This window comes from Cherax quadricarinatus, chromosome 38 (genome assembly GCF_038502225.1).
Source record: "Cherax quadricarinatus isolate ZL_2023a chromosome 38, ASM3850222v1, whole genome shotgun sequence".
NCBI classification, from domain to species: domain Eukaryota; kingdom Metazoa; phylum Arthropoda; class Malacostraca; order Decapoda; family Parastacidae; genus Cherax; species Cherax quadricarinatus.
In genome coordinates, this window is record NC_091329.1 from 30,252,256 (window position 1) to 30,271,228 (window position 18,973).

Below are 18,973 nucleotides of genomic sequence, written 5' to 3' on the forward strand. Positions count from 1 at the left end.
TCCTGCAGTTCTTCCTGCTAATGGTAACTGGTAATATATTCTAGTGTTGTTTAGAGAGAGACAGAGAAAACAGGTGAAAAGTTCAGTTTCGAGCAAGACTTAATCACCAGTATGTTATCACACTATCTGAATAATTTTATTAGAGATATGATAAGTTTTACTGGGGAAGGAAAAATGTTATTAATAAATGTCGGATCAGTAACTTAAATACCGATAATTTTATGAGTTTGTAATTACGGGAGTACTTAATTAGGATGATAAACTATACATTACCTAAGTTCTCATCCTTCCTTAGTTAAGTCTAAAATTACTTAGTGTTTTGTAGACGATTTTGAGAGTGCATTTGTACGTATGTATGTATGCATGCTGCGTAGTTTGATAGGCAGGGTGCCAGGCAACACACGCTGAAAGCTCCACTTCAAGCCTAAGCTTGCAAGACAGAGGAAGTGTTCGGGATCCTTTCCCATAAATTATCCTCAGTACATTGGCTGCGAGGTGAGTAAGTTTCTTTACTCCCTTCACAAGTGTAAGATACAGGTTATAATCCCCTTGATGCACAGTGTGCAGGTTCGAATCCTGCACACTTGTTTGCGATGTCCACAGCAGGATTCAAACCTACACACTCTGCATCAAAGTACTTAGTACCTTATCCACTCAGTCAGAAGTCAAGCTTGCTAATAGGCTCAACTCCCTTAAAAATTTTACTTTTACCCAAAAATTTTTTTACAGAATAATAGCTAAATTATTGTCAGTAAAAATGAAATAGTGATTTTCATTTTAGGACAAAAACTAACTTACAAACCTCACCTAACCTCACATTGGTCGTATTTAATATTAAATTAAATCTATATATTTTTTCGTTATGCTTAGACCGATTTCCGCTGATTTTTGGGGAATTTCCCCTAATTTATGCCAAGTAGGCCATACTGTACTGTTCGGCTTATTTGACGCGATATATATATATATATATATATATATATATATATATATATATATATATATATATATATATATATATATATATATATATATATATATATATATATATATATATATATATATACATATATATATATATATGTATATATATATATATACATATATATATATATATGTATATATATTTATATATATATATATATATATATATATATATATATATATATATATATATATATATATATATATATATATATATATATATATATACATGCAAAACAACCACTCTGAAAGAATAGAGAAATTCCAAGCGCTTTCGTGACTACTCACATTATCAAGGAACTATGAAAGTAAAGCATCCAAGGAAGCTATATAAGGGGTCTGGCCAGCACCTCACTATCAGATCCCACAACGGCTAAACACCTGACGCGCGCCGACTCAACTTGGATAGGTTCTTTGCACAACTCACCCACAAACCATTCTACCCAAGAAAATTTAAAAACTATTATTTGTCCAGTGTATTATTAAATTCTTCCGAAATTCTATTAATTATAAATGGATCTAATTTATATAAACCAAAGGAAATATTCATATTATTGTCAAAATTGCTTTTTATGAAACAAGATTCAATTATATTTCTGTCAACCATGGACTTGCTTGATACTTGATAATTGAATCTTGCTTCATAAAAAGCAATTTTGACAATAATATGAATATTTCCTTTGGTTTATATAAATTAGATCCATTTATAATTGGTAGAATTTGGGAAGAATTTAATAATACACTGGACAAATAATATTTTTTAAATTTTCTTGGGTAGAATGGTTTGTGGGTGAGTTGTGCAAAGAACCTATCCAAGTTGAGTCGGCGCGCGTCGGGTGTTTAGCCGTTGTGGGATCTGATAGTGAGGTGCTGGCCAGACCCCTTATATAGCTTCCTTGGATACTTTACTTTCATAGTTCTTTGATAATGTGTGTAGTCACGAAAGCGCTTGGAATTTCTCTATTCTTTCAGAGTGGTTGTTTTGCATATTTTGAAATCACCTGTTTACTGTGATCTTATTGCATATATGTATATATATATATATATATATATATATATATATATATATATATATATATATATATATATATATATATATATATATATATATATATATATATATATATATATATATATATATATATATATATATATATATATATATATATATATATATATATATATATATATATATATATATATATGTATATATGCAATAAGATCACAGTAAACAGGTGATTTCAGAATATGCAAAACAACCACTCTGAAAGAATAGAGAACTTCCAAGCGCTTTCGTGACTACACACGAAAGCGCTTGGAATTTCTCTATTCTTTCATAGTGGTTGTTTTGCATATGTATATATATATATATGTACATATATATATATATATATATATATATATATATATATATATATATATATATATATATATATATATATATTGTGCCGAATAGGCAGAACTTGCTATCTTGGCTTAAATAGCAACGCTCATCTTGCCATATAGGACAAGTGAAAATTTGTGTATGCAATAATTTCGCCAAAATCATTCTGAACCTAACGAAAAAATATATTTCGATTGTGTTTGTTTAGTACTAAATTATTGTAAACGTATTTAAAATATATTTAGTTGGGTTAGGCTAAAATAAATTGCTCTGATTATAATAAGGTTAGATAAGTTTTCTAAGATTCTTTTGGTGCAAAATTAAAATTTTTTACATTAACATTAATGAAAAAATATATCTTTAAACGTGTAAGAGAAAATTTCAGAAAGGACTTAATTTTAAATGAGTTCTTGCTATTTGACCAGTTTTACATATTCGGCACGATATATATATATATATATATATATATATATATATATATATATATATATATATATATATATATATATATATATATATATATATATTATTTATTTATTTATTTATTTATTTATTTAACAAGTCGGCCGTCTCCCACCGAGGCAGGGTGACTCAAAAAGAAAGAAAATCCACAAAAAGAAATTACTTTCATCATCATTCAACACTTTCACCACACACACACATTATCACTGTTTTTGCAGTTGCGCTCAGAATACTACAGTTTAGAAGCACATACGTATAAAGATACACAACATATCCCTCCAAACTGCCAATATCCCAAACCCCTCCTTTAAAGTGCAGGCATTGTACTTCCCATTTCCAGGACTCAAGTCCGGTTATATAAATAACCAGTTTCCCTGAATTCATTCACTCCAACAGATCGTCAGGTGACAAATACCATTCGTCTCCATTCACTTCTATCGAACACGCTCATGCACGCCTGCTGGATGTTCAAGCCCCTCGCCCACAAAACCTCCCTTACTACTTCCTTCCAACCTTTCCGAGGACGACCCCTACCCCTACTTTGATCCATTCTCTCTAAATGACCAAACCTCCTCAACAACTCCACACCTCCTAATTTCCACACTTAGAATTTTCTGCATAATATTTACACCACACATTGCCCTTAGACAGGACATCTCCACTGCCTCCAACTGCCTCCTCGCTGCTGCATTCATAACCCAAGCTTCACACCCATATGAGAGTGCTGGTACTACTATACTTTCATACATTCCCTTCTTTGCCTCCATAGATAACGTTTTTTGTCTCCACATATACCTCAATGCACCACTCACCTTTTTTCCCTCATCAGTTCTATGATGAACCTCATCCTTCATAAATCCATCCGCCGACACGTCAACTGCCAAGTATCTGAAAATATTCACTTCTTCCATACTCCTCCTCCCATATTTGATATCCAATTTTACTTTATCTAAATTATTTGATACCCTCATCACCTTACTCTTTCCTATGTTTGCTTTCAACCTTCTAGCTTGACACACACTCCCAAACTCATCCACTAACCTTTGCAATTTTTCTTTAGAATCTCCCATAAGCACAGCATTATCAGCAAAAAGTAACTGTGTCAATTCTCATTTTGTATTTGATTCCCCATAATTTAATCTCACCCCTCTCCCGAACACCCTAGCATTTACCTCTCTTACAACCCCATCTATAAATATATTAAACAACCACGGTGACATTACACATCCCTATCTAAGACCTACTTTTACTGGGAAGTAGTCTCCCTCTCTTCTACACACCCTAACCTGAGCCTCACTATCCTCATAAAAACTCTTTATAGCTTTTAGTAACTTACCACTTGTTCCATATACTTGCAACATCTGCCACATTGCTCCTCTATCCACTCTATCATATGCCTTTTCTAAATCCATAAATGCTTCAATGTAAACACTTGATCTACACATCCCCTACCCACTCTGAAACCTCCTTGCTCATCCACAATCCTAGATTCTGTATTACCTCTAATTCTTTCAATTATAACCCCACTGTACACTTTTCCTGGTATACTCAGTAAAGTTATTACTCTAAAATTTTTACAATCTTTTTTGTCCCCCTTCCTTTTATATAAAGGGACTATACATACTCTCCGTCAATCCCTAGGTACCTTCCCCTCTTTCATACATTTATAAAACAAAAATACCAACCACTCCAACACTATATATACCCCCCTGCTTTTAACATTTCTGTCATGATCCCGTCAGTTCAAGCTGCTTTACCCCCTTTCATTCTACGTAATGCCTCACTCACCTCCCACACACTCACATCCTATTCATCTTCGCTTCTAATAGATGGTATACCTCCCTTGCCAGTGCATTAGATTACCGCTTCCCTTTCTTCGTCGACATTGAAAAGTTCCTCAAAATATTCTCGCCATCTACCCAAAACCTCGATCTCCCCATCTACTAACTCCCCTACTCTGTTTTTAACTGACAAATCCATTCGTTCTCTACGCTTTCTTAACTTGTTTAACTCCAGTTTGTTTTCTTATTTTCATTAAAATTTCTTGACAGTGCCTCTCCCACTCTATCATCTGCTCTCCTTTTGCACTCTCTCACCACTCTCTTTACCTTTCTTTTACTCTCCATATACTCTACTCTTCTTATAACGCTTCTGCTTTGTAAAAATCTCTCATAAGCTAACTTTTTCTCTTTTATCACACCCTTTACTTCATCATTCCACCAATCACTCCTCTTTCCTCTCCTCCTGCACCCACCCTCCTATAACCACAAACTTCTGCCCCACATTCTAATACTGCATTTTTAAAACTATTTCAACCCTCTTCAACCCCCCACTACTCATACACCAGCCCACCTTTCTGCCAATAGTTGCTTATATCTCACCCGAACTTCCTCCTCCCTTTGTTTATACACTTTCACTTACCTCTTGCTTGTTGTTGCCATTTTCCTCTTTTCCCATCTACCTCTTACTCTAACTGTAGCTACAACTAAATGATGATCCGATATATCAGTTGCCCTTCTATAAACGTGTACATCCTGGAGCCTACCCATCAACCTTTCATCCATCAATACATAATCTAGCAAACTACTTTCATTACGTGCAATATCATACCTTGTATATTTATTTATCCTCTTCTTCATAAAATATGCATTACTTATTACCAAACCTCTTTCTACACATATTTCAATTAAAGGCTCTCAGTTTTCATTTACCCCTGGCACCCCAGATTTACCTACTACTCCCTCCACAACATTTTTGCTCACTTTAGCATTGAAATCTCCAACCACAAGTACTCTCACACTTGGTTCAAAACTCCCCACGCATTCACTCAACATTTCCCAAAATCTCTCTCTCTCCTCTACACTTCTCTCTTCTCCATGTTCATATACGTTTACTGTAACCCACTTTTCACATCCAACCTTCATTTTTCTCCACATAATCCTTTATAGTCCCTCTTTTCCTGCCATAACTTATCCTTTAACATTATTGCTACTCCTTCTTTAGCTCTAACTCTACTTGAAACCCCTGACCTAATCCCATTTATTCCTCTCCACTGAAACTCTCCCACCCCCTTCAGCTTTGTTTCACTTATAGCCAGGACATCCAACTTCTTCTCATTCATAACATTCACAATCATCTCTTTCTTATCATTTGCACAACGTCCACGCACATTCAGACTTCCCACTTTGACAATTTTCTCATTCTTATTCTTTTTAGTAATTATTACAGGAAAAGGGGTCACTAGCCCATTGTTCCCGGCATTTTAGATGACTTTTACAACACGTATGGCTATGGAGGAAAGATTCTTATTCCACTTCCCCATGGATATAAAAGGAAAAATAATAAGACCAAGAACTGCTAAGAAAAAATCAAAGAAAACTCAGATGAGTGTGTATAAATAAGCATGTACATGTATGTTTAGTGTGACCTAAGTGAAAGTAGAAGAAGCAACACGTACCTGTAATCTTCCATATTTATGAGACAGACAAAAAAACACCAGCAGTCCTACCATCATGTAAAACAATTACAGGCTTTCGTTTCACACTCACCTGGCAGGACGGTAGTAACCCCCTGGGTGGTTGCTGTCTACCAACCTACTACCTTTAAATATATATATATATATATATATATATATATATATATATATATATATATATATATATATATATATATATATATATATATATATATATATATATATATATATATATATATATATATATATATGTCGTGCCGAATATGTAAAACTGGTCAATTAGCAAGAACTCATTTAAAAATAAGTCCTTTCTAAAATTTTCTCTTATACGTTTAAAGATTTTTTTTCATTAATTTTAATGTAAAAATTTTTAATTTTGCTCCAAAAGAATCTTAGAAAACTTACCTAACCTTATTATAACAAGAACAATTTATTTTAGCCTAACCCAACTAAATATATTTTATATTTGTTTACAATAATTTAATACTAAACAAACACAGTGAAATATATTTTTTTCGTTAGGTTCAGAATGATTTTGGCGAAATTATTGCATACACAAATTTTCACTTGTCCTATATGGCAAGATGAACGTTGCTATTTAAGCCAAGATCGCAAGTTCTGCCTATTCGGCACGACATATATATATATATATATATATATATATATATATATATATATATATATATATATATATATATATATATATATATATATATATATATATATATATATATATATATATATATATATATATATATATATATATATATTATTATCACACTGGCCGATTCCCACCAAGGCAGGGTGGCCCGAAAAAGAAAAACTTTCACCATCATTCACTCCATCACTGTCTTGCCAGAAAGGTGCTTTACACTACAGTTTTTAAACTGCAACATTAACACCCCTCCTTCAGAGTGCAGGCACTGCACTTCCCATCTCCAGGACTCAAGTCCGGCCTGCCGGTTTCCCTGAACCCCTTCATAAATGTTACTTTGCTCACACTCCAACAGCACGTCAAGTATTAAAAACCATTTGTCTCCATTCACTCCTATCAAACACGCTCACGCATGCCTGCTGGAAGTCCAAGCCCCTCGCACACAAAACCTCCTTTACCCCCTCTCTCCAACCTTTCCTAGGCCGACCCCTACCCCGCCTTCCTTCCACTACAGACTGATACACTCTTGAAGCCATTCTGTTTCGCTCCATTCTCTCTACATGTCCGAACCACCTCAACAACCCTTCCTCAGCCCTCTGGACAACAGTTTTGGTAATCCCGCACCTCCTCCTAACTTCCAAACTACGAATTCTCTGCATTATATTCACACCACACATTGCCCTCAGACATGACATCTCCACTGCCTCCAGCCTTCTTCTCGCTGCAACATTCATCACCCACGCTTCACACCCATATAAGAGCGTTAGTAAAACTATACTCTCATACATTCCCCTCTTTGCCTCCAAGGACAAAGTTCTTTGTCTCCACAGACTCCTAAGTGCACCACTCACTCTTTTCCCCTCATCAATTCTATGATTCACCTCATCTTTCATAGACCCATCTGCTGACACGTCCACTCCCAAATATCTGAATACATTCACCTCCTCCATACTCTCTCCCTCCAATCTGATATTCAATCTTCCATCACCTAATCTTTTTGTTATCCTCATAACCTTACTCTTTCCTGTATTCATCTTTAATTTTCTTCTTTTGCACACCCTACCAAATTCATCCACCAATCTCTGCAACTTCTCTTCAGAATCTCCCAAGAGCACAGTGTCATCAGCAAAGAGCAGCTGTGACAACTCCCACTTTGTGTGTGATTCTTTATCTTTTAACTCCACACCTCTTGCCAAGACCCTCGCATTTACTTCTCTTACAACCCCATCTATAAATATATTAAACCACGGTGACATCACACATCCTTGTCTAAGGCCTACTTTTACTGGGAAATAATTTCCCTCTTTCCTACATACTCTAACTTGACCCTCACTATCCTAGTAAAAACTCTTCACTGCTTTCAGTAACCTACCTCCTACACCATACACTTGCAACATCTGCCACATTGCCCCCCTATCCACCCTGTCATACGCCTTTTCCAAATCCATAAATGCCACAATGACCTCTTTAGCCTTATCTAAATACTGTTCACTTATATGTTTCACTGTAAACACCTGGTCCACACACCCCCTACCTTTCCTAAAGCCTCCTTGTTCATCTGCTATCATATTCTCCGTCTTACTCTTAATTCTTTCAATAATAACTCTACCATATATATATATATATATATATATATATATATATATATATATATATATATATATATATAGATATATATATATATATATATATATATATATATATATATATATATATATATATATATATACATATATATATATATATATATATATATATATATATATATATATATATATATATATATATATATATATATATATATATATATATATATATATATATATATATATATATATATATATATATAGATGAAATAAGATCACAGTAAACGGGTGATATCACAATATGTAGAACAACCAATGTGAAAAAATGACTAGTCTAAAATCCCAAGGAACTTATTTGATAAATCCTTTAAAATTACCTGAAATACTTTCTGAAATTCAAAAAAGAACAACCAAGCTTATTCGTCTATAAATATATTGGTTCTCCCTTCATATTAAAACTTTAATATGAAAGTTGTATTTTAAAATCTTGATACAGTAAAAAAAAAAAATTTTTGATAAAAAAAATGCTGACGGTTGTGCCTATAAGATTAAACCATAACATGAGCTTGGATAAAACCCGCTGTCAGAGTCATAAAACTCCAGATCGTCGCGTTAGCCACTGGGACAGCTGGCATTTGTGGTCACAGTGGTGCCTATGTTAACCTCCCTAGCGGGGTGAATCATTTTTATATAGTTCGACTGTCTTCAAATTATGTCCTAGAATTTGTACCGATAAAGCCACTGGATGACAAAACGTCTACAATAAAGATAACCAGATGTTGCACATGTGTCTTAGTTTTCATCTTGTCGGTATAGTACACCATTCTTGTACACACTAGCGATATGGTTGTCAAACAGATAGACCGATTAAGCAAAATAAATCTCTGGGTCCTGATAAGCTTTCTTCTAGGGTTCTTCATGGGTGCAAAATGAAACTTTGTGTATCATTGACTAATATTTTTAATATAACTCTTCAAACAGGTGTAGTGTCTGATATGTGGAAGATGATCAAATCTAATTCATATTTTTAATACAGGGGACAAGTCCTTACCGTCAAATTACCGATCAATAAGCCTAACCTCAATTGTAAGCAAATTACTAGAGTCAATTATAGCTGATAATATAAGAAGCCATCTCAACACGTATAATCTGATTAATAATACTCAACATGGATTCACCAGGGGACGTTCCTGCCTAACTAATTTATTTACTTTTATCACTAAGGTTTTTGAGGCCGTTGATCATGATAAAGAATTCGATATTGTTTATTTGGATTTTAGTAAGGGATTTGATAGAGTACCACATCAGAGACTGTTAAAGAAAGTGGCAGCTCATAGCATTGGGAAAAAAGTGCTGTCATGAATCCAGTCATGGCTCACCAATAGGAAGTAGAGAGAATGCATAAATGAGGTTAAATCTGAGTGGCGATCTGTAACAAGTGGCGTTCCGCAGGGATCGGTTTTAGGCCCCTTGTTGTTTATAATATATATAAATGACCTTGACGAGGGAATTACTAGTGATATGAGCAAATTCGCTGATGACACGAAGGTAGGTAGGTAGGATAATCGATTCAGAAGTTGATGTCTCGGAACTTCAGGAGGATTTAGACAAACTCAGTTCGTGGTCAGAAAAGTGACAGATGCAGTTAAATGTAGATAAATGTTCATAACCCTAGCACCTACCAGCTTAATAATGTTGAACTTAGCCGTACAGAATGTGAAAAGGATTTGGGGGTTATGGTGAGCAGCAACCTTAAACCAAGACAACAATGCCTAAGCATACGTAATAAAGCAAACAGATACTGGGATTTATATCAAGAAGTGTATCCAACCTAAATTTGAAACTCTCACACTCACACGAGCTTTTAAATCTCTGCACAAAATTCAATTTAAACCAGCAAATAATAGAGCCTACTAGAATGGAGAATACACTAGACCTCATCTTCACTAACAATGATGATCTGATAAGAAATGTCACCATATCAAAAACAATATACTCAGATCACAACATAATTGAGGTTCAGACATGTATGCGCGGAGCCCCAGACCGACAAAATGAGATTAGTCACAAGGGAGCATTCACCAAATTCAACTTCAATAACAAAAACATAAAGTGGGACCAAGTAAACCAAGTCCTAACTGATATAAGCTGGGAAGATATACTAAGCAACACAGACCCCAACTTATGCCTAGAACAGATTAACTTGGTGGCACTCGATGTATGCACAAGACTTATTCCTCTAAGAAAAATGAGGAGTAGATGTAAAATAGAAAGAGACAGGTGCTCCCTCTACAGGCGACGGAAAAGAATAACAGAGCGGCTAAAAGAGGTCAATCTATCTGAAATGCGTAGGGAGACACTGGTCAGAGAAATAGCAAACATCGAACTTAAGCTAAAGGAATCATATAGGAGTCAGGAATCGCGGGAAGAACTAAAAACCATAAATGAAATCGAAAGAAACCCAAAGTATTTCTTCTCCTATGCCAAATCAAAGTCGAGAACAACGTCCAGTATTGAGCCCTTACTTAAACAAAATGGGTCCTACACAGATGACAGCAAGGAAATGAGTGAGCTACTCAAGTCCCAATATGACTCAGTTTTTAGCAAGCCACTAACCAGACTGAGAGTCGAAGATCAAAATGAATTTTTTATGAGAGAGCCACAGAATTTGGTTAACACAAGCCTATCTGATGTTATCCTGACGCCAAATGACTTCGAATAGGCGATACATGACATGCCCATGCACTCTGCCCCAGGGCCAAACTCATGGAACTCCGTGTTCATCAAGAACTGCAAGAAGCCCCTATCACGAGCCTTAACCATCCTATGGAGAGGGAGCATGGACACGGGGGTCGTCCCAGTTACTAAAAACAACAGTCATAGCCCCATTCCACAAAGGGGGCAGTAAAGCAACAGCAAAGAAATACAGACCGATAGCACTAACATCCCATATCATAAAAATCTTCGAAAGGGTCCTAAGAAGCAAGATCACCACCCATCTAGAAACCCATCAGTTACACAACCCAAGGCAACATGGGTTAAGAACAGGTCGCTCCTGTCTGTTTCAACTATTGGATCACTAAGACAAGGTCCTAGATGCACTAGAAGACAAAAAGAATGCAGATGTAATATATACAGACTTTGCAAAATTCGACAAGTGTGACCATGGCGTAATAGCGCACAAAATGCGTGCTAAAGGAATAACAGGAAAAGTCGGTCGATGGATCAATAATTTCCTCACTAACAGAACACAGAGAGTAGTAGTCAATAGAGTAAAGTCCGAGGCAGCCACGGTGAAAAGCTCTGTTCCACAAGGCACAGTACTCGCTCCCATCTTGTTCCTCATCCTCATATCTGACATAGACAAGGATGTCAGCCACAGCACCGTGTCTTCCATTGCAGATGACACCCGAATCTGCATGACAGTGTCTTCCATTGCAGACACTGCAAGGCTCCAGGCGGACATCAACCAAATCTTTCAGTGGGCTGCAGAAAACAATATGAAGTTCAACGATGAGAAATTTCAATTACTCAGATATGGCAAACACAAGGAAATTAAATCTTCATCAGAGTACAAAACAAATTCTGGCCACAAAATAGAGCGAAACACCAACGTCAAAGACCTGGGAGTGATCATGTCGGAGGATCTCACCTTCAAGGACCATAACATTGTATCAATCGCATCTGCTAGAAAAATGACAGGATGGATAATGAGAACCTTCAAAACGAGGGATGCCAAGCCCATGATGACACTCTTCAGGTCACTTGTTCTATCTAGGCTGGAATATTGCTGCACACTAACAGCACATTTCAAGGCAGGTGAAATTGCTGACCTAGAAAATGTACAGAGAACCTTCACGGCGCGCATAACGGAGATAAAACACCTCAATTACTGGGAGTGCTTGAGGTTCCTGAACCTGTATTCCCTGGAACGCAGGCGGGAGAGATACATGATTATATACACCTGGAAAGTCCTAGAGGGACTAGTACCGAACTTGCACACGAAAATCACTCACTACGAAAGCAAAAGACTTGGCAAACGATGCAACATCCCCCCAATGAAAAGCAGGGGTGTCACTAGCACGTTAAGAGACCATACAATAAGTGTCAGGGGCCCGAGACTGTTCAACTGCCTCCCAGCATACATAAGGGGGAATACCAACAGACCCCTGGCAGTCTTCAAGCTGGCACTGGACAAGCACCTAAAGTCGGTTCCTGATCAGCCGGGCTGTGGCTCGTACGTTGGTTTGCGTGCGCCCAGCAGTAACAGCCAGGTTGATCAGGCTCTGATCCACCAGGAGGCCTGGTCACAGACCGGGCCGCGGGGGCGTTGACCCCCGGAACTCTCTCCATGTAAACTCCAGGTAGGTAGACTGTTCCAATCATCAACTACCCTATTTCCAAACCAATACTTTCCTATATCCTTTCTAAATCTAAACTTGTCTAATTTGAATCCATTACTGTGGGTTCTATCTTGGAGAGATATCCCCAAGACCTCATTTATATCCCCTTTATTAATACCTGTCTTCCACTTACACACATCGATCATGTCTCCCCTCATTCTTTGTCGTACAAGTGAATGTAATTTAAGGGACTTCAATTTCTCTTCATTCGGAAGATTTCTAATGCAATGAATTAATTTTGTCATTCGTCGCTGAATGTTTTCTAACGAATTCATAACCATTCTGTAAAATGGGGACCAGAACTGAGCAGCATAATCTAGGAGAAACCTTACTAATAATGTATAAAGCTGCAGTATTACCGCTGGACTTCTGTTGCTTACACTTCTTGATATAAATCCCAGTAATATATTTGCCTTATTACGTACGCTTAGGCATTCCTGTCTTTAGGACTTCTTTTACTTAAACTTCTTGAAATAAATCCCAGTAATCTGTTATCCTTATTCCGCACAGTTAGGCACTGTTGTCTTGGCTTTAGGTCCATCATTTCTGTGGGATTGTGTGGTCCTGTGGGTTAGAGCACCATGGGTCCGTCATTCTTGTGTGATTGTGTAGTCCTGTGGTTTAGAGCATCATGGGTCCGTCATTCTTGTGGGATTGAGTAGTCCTGTGGGTTAGAGCATCATGGGTCCGTCATTCTTGTGGGATTGTTTAGTCCTGTGGGTTAGAACATCATGGGTCCGTCATTCATGTGGGATTGTGTAGTCCTGTGGGTTAGAACATCATGAGTGCGTCATTCTTGTGGGACTGTGTAGTCTTGTGGGTTAGAGCATCATGAGTCCGTCATTCTTGTGGGATTGTGTAGTCCTGTGGGTTAGATCATCATGGGTCCGTCATTCTTGTGGGATTGTGTGGTCCTGTGGGTTAGAGCATCATGGGTCAGTCATTCTTTTGGGATTGCGTAGTCCTGTGGGTTAGAGCATCATGGGTCCGTCATTCTTGTGGGATTGTGTGGTCCTGTGGGTTAGAACATCATGGGTCCGTCATTCTTGTGGGATTGTGTAGTACTGTGGGTTAGAAAGTCATGGGTCAGTCATTCTTGTGGGATTGTGTGGTCCTGTGGGTTAGAACATCATGGGTGCGTCATTCTTGTGGGTTTGTGTAGTCCTGTGGTTAGAGCATCATGGGTCCGTCATTCTTGTGGGATTGTGTAGTCCTGTGGTTAGAGCATCATGGGTCCGTCATTCTTGTGGGATTGTGTAGTCCTGTGGGTTAGAACATCATGGGTCCGTCATTCTTGTGGGATTGTGTAGTCCTGTGGGTAAGAGCATCATGGGTCCGTCATTCTTGTGGGATTGTGTAGTCCTGTGGGTTAGAGCATCATGGGTCCGTCATTCTTGTGGGACTGTGTGGTCCTGTGGGTTAGAACATCATGGGTCCGTCATTCTTGTGGGATTGCGTAGTCCTGTGGGTTAGAGCATCATGGGTGCGTCATTCTTGTGGGATTGTGTAGTCCTGTGGGTTAGAACATCATGGGTGCGTCATTCTTGTGGGATTGTGTGGTCCTGTGGGTTAGAACATCATGGGTCCGTCATTCTTGTGGGATTGTGTAGTCCTGAGGGTTAGAACATCATGGGTCCGTCATTCTTGTGGGATTGTGTAGTCCTGTGGGTTAGAGCATCATGGGTCCGTCATTCTTGTGGGATTGTGTGGTCCTGTGGGTTAGAACATCATGGGTGCGTCATTCTTGTGGGATTGTGTAGTCCTGTGGGTTAGAGCATCATGGGTCCGTCATTCTTGTGGGATTGTGTAGTCCTGTGGGTTAGAGCATCATGGGTCCGTCATTCTTGTGGGATTTTGTAGTCCTGTATGTTAGAGCATCATGGGTCCGTCATTCTTGTGGGATTGTGTAGTCCTGTGGGTTAGAGCATCATGGGTCCGTCATTCTTGTGGGATTGTGTAGTCCAGTGGGTTAGAACATCATGGGTCCGTCATTCTTGTGGGATTGTGTGGTCCTGTGGGTTAGAACATCATGGGTGCGTCATTCTTGTGGGATTGTGTAGTCCTGTGGGTTAGAGCATCATGGGTCCGTCATTCTTGTGGGATTGTGTGCTCCTGTGGGTTAGAACATCATGGGTCCGTCATTCTTGTGGGATTGTGTAGTCCTGTGGGTTAGAACATCATGGGTCCGTCATTCTTAAGGGATTGTGTAGTCCAGTGGGTTAGAGCATCATGAGTCCGTCGTTCTTGAGCGAATGTGTGGTCCTGTGGGTTAGAACATCATGGGTGCGTCATTCTTGAGGGATTGTGTAGTCCTGTGGGTTAGAGCATCATGGGTCCATCATTTTTGTGGGATTGTGTAGTCCTGTGGGTTAGAGCATCATGGGTCCGTCATTCTTGTGGGATTGTGTAGTCCTGTGGGTTAGAGCATCATGGGTGCGTCATTTTTGTGGGATTGTGTGGTCCTGTCCATGGGTCCGTCATGGGGATTGTGTGGTCCTGTGGGTTAGAACATCATGGATCCGTCATTCTTGTGGGATTGTGTGGTCCTGTGGGTTAGAGCATCATGGGTGCGTCATTCTTGTGGGATTGTGTAGTCCTCTGGGTTAGAACATCATGGGTGCGTCATTCTTGTGGGATTGTGTGGTCCTGTGGGTTAGAACATCATGGGTGCGTCATTCTTGTGGGATTGTGTAGTCCTGTGGGTTAGAACATCATGGGTCCGTCATTCTTGTGGGATTGTGTAGTCCTGTGGGTTAGAGCATCATGGGTCCGTCATTCTTGTGGGATTGTGTAGTCCTGTGGGTTAGAGCATCATGGGTCCGTCATTCTTGTGGGATTGTGTGGTCCTGTGGGTTAGAGCATCATGGGTCCGTCATTCTTGTGGGATTGTGTAGTCCTGTGGGTTAGAACATCATGGGTCCGTCATTCTTGTGGGATTGTGTAGTCCTGTGGGTTAGAACATCATGGGTCCGTCATTCTTGTGGGATTGTGTAGTCCTGTGGGTTAGAACATCATGGGTCCGTCATTCTTGTGGGATTGTGAAGTCCTGTGGGTTAGAGCATCATGGGTCCGTCATTCTTGTGGGATTGTGTAGTCCTGTGGGTTAGAGCATCATGGGTCCGTCATTCTTGCGGGATTGTGTAGTCCTGTGGGTTAGAGCATCATGGGTCCGTCATTCTTGTGGGATTGTGTAGTCCTGTGGGTTAGAGCATCATGGGTCCGTCATTCATGTGGGATTCTCTGGTCCTGTGGGTTAGAGCATCATGGGTCCGTCATTCTTGTAGATTTGTGTAGTCCTGTGGGTTAGAGCATCATGGGTCCGTCATTCTTGTGGGATTGTGTAGTCCTGTGCGTTAGAGCATCATGGGTCCATCATTCTTGTGGGATTGTGTAGTCCTGTGGGCTAGAGCATCATGGGTCCGTCATTCTTGTGGGATTGTGTAGTGATGTGGGTTAGACCACCATGGGTCCGTCATTCTTATGTGATTGTGTAGTCCTGTGGGTTAGAGCATCATGGGTCCGTCATTCTTGAGGGTTTGTTTAGTCCTGTGGGTTAGAACATCATGGGTCCGTCATTTTTGTGGGAATGTGTAGTCCTGTGGGTTAGAACATCATGGGTCCGTCATTCTTGTGGGATTGTGTAGTCCTGTGGGTTAGAGCATCATGGGTCCGTCATTCTTGTGGGATTGTGTAGTCCTGTGGGTTAGAGCATCATGGGTCCGTCATTCTTGTGGGATTGTGTAGTCCTGTGGGTTAGAGCATCATGGGTCCGTCATTCTTGTGGGATTGTGTAGTCCTGTGGGTTAGAGCATCATGGGTCCGTCATTCTTGTGGGATTGTGTAGTCCTGTGGGTTAGAGCATCATGGGTCCGTCATTCTTGTGGGATTGTTTAGTCCTGTGGGTTAGAACATCATGGGTCCGTCATTCTTGTGGGATTGTGTAGTCCTGTGGGTTAGAGCATCATGGGTCCGTCATTCTTGTGGGATTGTGTAGTCCTGTGGGTTAGAACATCATGGGTCCGTCATTCTTGTGGGATTGTGTAGTCCTGTGGGTTAGAGCATCATGGGTCCGTCATTCTTGTGGGATTGTGTAGTACTGTGGATTAGAACATCATGGGTCCGTCATTCTTGTGGGAATGTGTATTCCTGTGGTTTTGAGCATCATGGGCCCGTCATTCTTGTGGGATTGAGTAGTCCTGTGGGTTAGAGCATCGTGGGTGCGTCATTCTTGTGGGATTGTGTAGTCCTTTGGGTTAGAATATTATGGGTCCGTCATTCTTGTGGGATTGTGTAGTCCTGTGGGTTAGAACATCATGGGTGCGTCATTCTTGTGGGATTGTGTAGTCCTGTGGGTTAGAGCATCATGAGTCCGTCATTTTTGTGGGATTGTGTAGTCCTGTGGGTTAGATCATCATGGGTCCGTCATTCTTGTGGGATTGTGTGGTCCTGTGTGTTAGAGCATCATGGGTCCGTCATTCTTTTGGGATTGTGTAGTCCTGTGGGTTAGAGCATCATGGGTCCGTCATTCTTGTGGGATTGTTTGGTCCTGTGGGTTAGAACATCATGGGTCCGTCATTCTTGTGGGATTGTGTTGTCCTGGGGGTTAGAACATCTTGGGTCCGTCATTCTTGTGGGATTGTGTGGTCCTGTGGGTTAGAACATCATGGGTGCGTCATTCTTGTGGGATTGTGTAGTCCTGTGGGTTAGAACATCATGGGTCCGTCATTCTTGTGGGATTGTGTAGTCCTGTGGTTAGAGCATCATGGGTCCGTCATTTTTGTGGGATTGTGTAGTCTTGTGGGTTAGAACATCATGGGTAAGTCATTCTTGTGGGATTGTGTGGTCCTGTGGGTTAGAACATCATGGGTCCGTCATTCTTGTTTGATTGTGTAGTCCTGTGGGTTAGAGCATCATGGGTCCGTCATTTTTTTGGGATTGTGTAGTCCTGTGCGTTAGAGCATCATGGGTGCGTCATTCTTGTGGGATTGTGTAGTCCTGTGGGTTAGAACATCATGGGTGCGTCATTCTTGTGGGATTGTGTGGTCCTGTGGGTTAGAACATCATGGGTCCGTCATTCTTGTGGGATTGTGTGGTCCTGTGGGTTAGAACATCATGGGTCCGTCATTCTTGTGGGATTGTGTGGTCCTGTGGGTTAGAACATCATGGGTCCGTCATTCTTGTGGGATTGTGTGGTCCTGTGGGTTAGAACATCATGGGTCCGTCATTCTTGTGGGATTGTGTGGTCCTGTGGGTTAGAGCATCATGGGTCCGTCATTCTTGTGGGATTGTGTGGTCCTGTGGGTTAGAACATCATGGGTCCGTCATTCTTGTGGGATTGAGTAGTCCTGAGGGTTAGAACATCATGGGTCCGTCATTCTTGTGGGATTGTGTAGTCCTGTGGGTTAGAGCATCATGGGTCCGTCATTCTTGTGGGATTGTGTAGTCCTGTGGGTTTGAGCATCATGGGTCCGTCATTCTTGTGTGTTGGTGTAGTCCTGTGGGTTAGAGCATCATGGGTCCGTCATTCTTGTGGGATTGTGTGGTCCTGTGGGTTAGAACATCATGGGTCCGTCATTCTTGTGGGATTGTGTGGTCCTGTGGGTTAGAATATCATGGGTCCGTCATTCTTGTGGGATTGTGTGGTTCTGTGGGTTAGAGCATCATGCGTCCGTCATTCTTGTGGGATTGTGTGGTCCTGTGGGTTAGAACATCATGGGTCCGTCATTCTTGTGGGATTGTGTAGTAAAAGTGGGTTAGAGCATCATGAGTCCGTCATTCTTGTGTGAATGTGTGGTCCTGTGGGTTAGAACATCATGGGTGCGTCACCCTTGTGGGATTGTGTAGTCCTGTGGGTTAGAGCATCATGGGTCCGTCATTTTTGTGGGATTGTGTAGTCCTGTGAGTTAGAGCATCATGGGTCCGTCATTCTTGTGTGATTGTGTAGTCCTGTGGGTTAGAGCATCATGGGTGCGTCTTTCTTGTGGGATTGTGTGGTCCTGTGGGCTAGAACATCATGGGTGCGTCAAT

At 39.9% G+C, this 18,973-nt stretch overlaps 1 protein-coding gene across 1 annotated transcript in view; it reads left to right on the forward strand.

The window, feature by feature from the left end:
* The first annotated feature begins 381 nt into the window (after positions 1-381).
* LOC128703337 (uncharacterized) overlaps positions 382-18,973 on the forward strand; it is a 241,381-nt gene continuing 222,789 nt past the window's right edge. The window contains exon 1 of the mRNA XM_053797965.2: positions 382-495. The gene's annotated coding sequence lies outside the window, so the exon portion shown is untranslated. The remainder of the gene's footprint in view (positions 496-18,973) is intronic.